At 37.9% G+C, this 5500-nt stretch overlaps 1 protein-coding gene across 7 annotated transcripts in view; it reads right to left on the reverse strand.

Moving 5' to 3' along the window:
• The window catches only part of LOC106871418 (protein FAM89A), a 22660-nt gene that overhangs the window by 11576 nt on the left and 5584 nt on the right, over positions 1 to 5500 (reverse strand). For 2 of the 7 annotated variants that reach the window (XM_052971996.1, XM_052972006.1), the window contains exon 2: positions 1080 to 1272. The exons of the other annotated variants lie outside the window; for them this stretch is intronic. The gene's annotated coding sequence lies outside the window, so the exon portion shown is untranslated. The remainder of the gene's footprint in view (positions 1 to 1079; positions 1273 to 5500) is intronic. 7 annotated transcript variants of the gene reach the window in all.

The raw sequence follows: 5500 nt of genomic DNA on the forward strand, positions 1-5500 counted from the left end.
AGAGAGAGAGAGAGAGAGAGAGAGAGAGAGAGAGAGAGAGAGAGAGAGAGAAGCTGAACTGAACTGAAAAGAAACTAATGGTGGCTCATGCCAAAAGGTCAAACAGCAACAAAAATCAGAAGTTGCTTTCAAATTGTGTCAGTGACCAGGTTGCAAAAGAACAGCAAAAATTTCAACATCACAGAATGTGAGTAAAAGAATATTTTCTTATATTGGTATACAGTCATGAAATTTGTATGAGAAGGTCATTAATTGAATCAACCCCAGGACAAGCCTACTACTTTATTGATTTTCAATACAGGGTAAAAATGTAAAGACCCCCTTCGGTCATGAATGACCATGAGATTGCACCTAGAAGGTTCCCCAGGCATACTAGCCTCCTCTCTACATGCCACCGATGTTATCCAAGGAAAAGGCAAAGGCCACTGCAGCCTGGCACTAGTGATGTTGCAAATCATTTCTACAGCTGAGTGAACTGGAGCAATGTGAAATAAAGTGTCTTGCTCAAGAACACAACACACACCCTGGTCTGGGAATCAAACTCATTACCTCATGATTGTGAGCCTGATGCTCTAATCACTGAGCCATGTGGCTTCATTAATATTCAATAACTGACACAAAACATGATGAAATTGAACTGAGAGGGAAACAACCCAAGACCTAAACTGAACCTCATAAACCCCCTTTAACAATATACTAATCAAATCCTACATAGTTATGAAGAGTAGAAAAAACAGGAGCTATAACAAGTTCAGCTAGCTTAAAGAATATTGATAGCAAAGTAAATAAATGCCATTGAGATTGTAATATATGAGAATGTTTTTAAAGAGAATGGTTTTAAAGCAACTGACTATGTAAGTGTAGGATAGAAGAGAAGCAAGTTAAACTAAAATTTCAAATATTTATATGTAAGCTACAGATTGTAAAGTTGATAGCTAAAGGCTTGCAAATACAGGAATGGTTAGAGACGAATTGAGCTACAGAGTATTACAAAAATTAATAAATAATATTTGAAAAAATGTTCTTTCTTCATATATAAGCACAGATGTGGCTCTATGGTAAGAAGCTTACTTCCTTACCACATAGTTCCAGGTCCAGCCCCACTGCAGGACACCTTTGGCAAATGTCTTCCACTACAGCCTTGGGCTGATCAAAGCCTTGTGAGTGGATTTGGTAGATGGAAACTGAAAGAAGCTCTTCTGTGTGTGTATCCTTGTGTCTGTTTGTTCCCCACATCACCACTTGACAATCAATGTTGGTGTGTTTACGTCCCTGTAAATTAGCAGTTCAGCAAAAGAGACCAATAGAGTAAGTACTAGGCTTAAAAAAATAAGCCCTGAAGTCAATTTGTTCAACGAAAACCCTTCAAGGCTGTTCTCCAGCATGGTCACAGTCAAATGACTGAAACAAGTAAAAGAATATATATATATATATATGAAAAAAGAATTACCCTAAGCAAAGCTCAAAGCAAAGGGTTACAGGAAAGGAAGTAAGGGCATTAATATTACAAAAACTATACCTGCATATTTAAGACAGCAAACACAGTAGTAAAATAATGGATAAAAGATTTCAAGACAATAAAATAGTAATTAAAAAAACTGCAAGTAATATGACATATGAAATAACAATATGGGTGTTAGTAAAATCTAATAAAATGAGATGGTAATAAAGAACCAATAAAAATATTAAGATATAAAAAAACTGTCCACATTAGGCAGAGTACTTGTTGACCCTGAATTCAAAGAGATCAAGATAATATTTTGTAGAAAAACAACGGGGATATAGTTTATTCCTCAATTTAGCTCTATTTAAATATCATAATAATTTAGAGCAAAAACAAAAAACATTTCAAGTTGCTTATTGTCTGATAATACATGACTTGTACACAATGACAACACAATTTATAAGAAAAAGAAACAAAGGGGGTTGGAATCAAGCAGTAAAAGATTGGTGGGGAGTAACAAGTTGTACATCCCAGACTAAACAGCATGTTCAGCTATGCCTTGCAAAGGCACTGCCACAGAGAATGGCCAGCGACACCACGTTGAAGGGCTCATTTCTCAGACAGGTTGCTGTTATTCTGATTTTATGAAGGAAATCAACAGTGCTGGGTCTGAGAACACCTGAGGTCTCTTATAGCTGGAACTTGCAGCATTCCCATGAGATATCCAAGCACCATGGATGCTTTGGAAAATTATTTGGAAAAATGGCTATTTTCCATCAATACTTCAATCGAAAATGTTCTGATGCACTTTATTTCTTGGTCTGGGCAATTCTTACCAGAACTTGGCTTTCTAAATTTAGCAAATTGCATCCATGGCACTTGGATATCTCATGGGAATGTTTAAGACCACCTTTTTGGAATTCTTTAGCAGACCAGGCTCCCAGCAAAAACTTATTATGATCTTATAATAAACCATTTATATTTCTATAGATACCAAAGAATACTGAGTTGCTGGACAATTTTCCCCTTTAAAATAAATGCCAAATTATGTTTAAGCATTTTTCCAACAAAAGAGTGGTTTGATTAGGGAAAAAATCATTATCATCATCATCATTTAATGTTCATCTTCAATGCTAGTATGGGTAGAGCAATTCAACAGGCTCCAATGAACTGAAAAATTGTGTCAGCTGCAATATCTGCTTTAGCATGGTTTCTATGGTTGGATGCCCTTCCAAATACTACCACTTTACAGAGTGTACTGAGTGCTTTTTTGTGGCACAGGCATTAGTGAGGTTGCGAAGTAATTTGCAAGACAAAGAAAATGAACCTTGACTAAGTGGGCATGTAGTAGATGAGATGGTTTTATGCCAAAGCTGGCTTGGTTGAATGCTTTGTTGTGAGGTTACATTGTTAGACTTTCAGAATTGTTTCTGGTAAAGGCCCACAATTTATAAGCAGTTGGTTTCAAGAAATTTCTCAGAAATGAGTTCAACATCAAAGGGTTACACTCACCATCCCTAAACAAGTGTTCAACTAGAAAGATCCAACAGAATCACTAATAAAATAATCAAGTCATCAATTGAGAAAGGCTAACAATGGACAAAAGAAATTCAGAATGTTTTCGCTCTACAAGAACGTTCTTCATTCATGAAAGACAGCCCTATCTGTTCTATTCTTAATTAGTCTGTTACATGATATGCTTCCATATAATGAAATCCTTATGTGTGTGTGAGAGAGAGAGAGAGAGAGAGAGAGAGAGAGAGAGAGAGAGAGAGAGAGAGAGAGAGAGAGAGAGAGAGAGAAAGAGAGAGAGAGAGAGGGGGGATAGAGGGAGGGGGAGGGCACAGATAGTAACGATAATAAAGCAAAATACTATGTTGATAGCAAACCCAAGTGCTCAGAAACATACACAGGTGATATGGTTACATTAACAAGAGGAAGGGTGGATTGATTTGGGACATACCTCTTGATGAATTAAAAATATTCACACACACACTACACTGGTTGTTAAGTTTGTAACACAAGGAAATACAAGATGTCCTGCTAGTATGGGTTCTACCAAAAACTTGAACATGAACAGAGTTTACTAAATGATTCAACCAATGAAAGTGACAACAAGCATGACAAGGGGTTGCAAGCAGTAAACATGGCCAGGAATCATAGACTACATATGTCTACAAGGAATCAGATAGTCTTTAATGTGAATGCAATTGTAAATTATAAAAATTTAGGAAAGATATGTTATCAATATGTTATTAATATTAATACATCCTATTAAGGCAACGAGCTGGCAGAATCAATAGCATGCTGGACAGAATGCTTATTAGCATTTTGTTTGTCTTTACATTCTGAGTTCAAATTCCACTGGAGTTGACTTTGCCTTTCATCATTTTGGGTTTGATAAAATAAGTATCACTGGGGTTGATGTAATCAATTTAGCTCCTTCACTGAACTGGCTGGCCTTGAGCCAAAATTTGAAACCAATATGCTATTAATCCTCCTCCTCATCATCATCGTTTAACATCTGTTTTCCATGCCGGCATGGGTTGCACCAGGCTCCAATCTGATCTGGCAATGTTTCTACAGCTGGATGCCTTTCCTAATGCCAACCACTCTGAGAGTGTAGTGGGTGCATTTTATGTGCCACCGGCACAGGAGTCAGTCAGGCGGGCCTGGCATCGATCATGTTCAGATAGTGATTTTTATGTGCCACCGGCACAGGGGCCAGTCAAAGGGTACTGGCATCTGCCACGTTCAGTTGGTGCTTTTATGTGCCACTGGTATGGGAGCTAGTCAGGCAGACCTGGCATTAACCGCATTCGGATGGTGCTTTTTACATGCCACCGGCATGGGAGCCAGTCAGGGGGCACTGACCACAGCTATGATATTGGTTTTACTTGACTAAGCAGGTCATCTCAAGCATATCATATCACACAACGCATCAGGGGTACTCTTAACTGGGCTGGACATGCATGGCTGCGATCTCACTTTAGTTGCTAGGTCTTCTCAATCACAGCATATCTCTAAAGGTCTTGGTCTCTTGTCATTGCCTCTGTGAGGCCCAATGTTCGAAGGTCATGCTTCACCACATATTAATATGGTAGTTTTGCACACTTCCCTTAATTTACATGCTGATTCAACCTGGTGGTTAAAAGATTACTACTACCTAATATGGCTGTTAAATCAATGAACGGAGTTTGGTTATTGAGCATGGCAGATATATTGATGAATCCCACAGGAGTGGTTCTCTGATTTAGCTATTTCCAGCCAATCAAATCACTTCTTTTAGGTTCAAGTCATATCTACAGACAGACATGTTCTTTTTAAGTGACTTTGAGCAGTCAACAGTTGCTATTTTCAGTTGGCACCTAAAACTTACATAGAAAAGAATCTAGCCATTTTTAAATACACACATAGGTATGTTAGTTAACAGAGCATAGATGCCTCACTGCTGTTAGACATGTTGTTAGTCTGTGGCCAATCAAGACACGAGCCGTTCAATCTTATCAGTATTGATACCATATACTATAGGAGTTGTCTTCAGAACTACACCTTATATCTTCTTTGAGTTTGGAAATATCAATATTATCCAAAAACTGACCACAGGACAAGCAGCAGGAGTCCAATGGATCAACTCAAATGTCGGATGACAGTTCCTTTCAAATCAAATGCACAAACAACTCAAGAAGCATTTCACAAAATAAATGACCAGGTATTTCTGGCTCTTGAATTAAAAACATTTCAATTATTCTTCTCATACTGGTTCAACTACTATTTGATTCTCACGTCCCATTATTTCACTGAAATTTTTTATTACACTGCTATAACAGTTATGTATTGTGTATTTGTTTACAAATGTATTATGTTAAAATGTAAACAAAGGTGCAGGAGTGGCTGTATGGTAAGAACCTTGCTTCCCAACCATATAGTTCCTCCTGGCTGAGTCTCACCGGGTGACACCTTGAGCAAGTGTCTTCTACTGTAGCTTTTCGGGCTGACCAAAGCCTTGTGAGTGGATTTGGTAGATGGAAACTGAAAGAAGCCCATCGTATATAT

This window comes from Octopus bimaculoides, chromosome 1, assembly GCF_001194135.2.
Source record: "Octopus bimaculoides isolate UCB-OBI-ISO-001 chromosome 1, ASM119413v2, whole genome shotgun sequence".
Classification (NCBI taxonomy): Eukaryota; Metazoa; Mollusca; class Cephalopoda; order Octopoda; family Octopodidae; genus Octopus; species Octopus bimaculoides.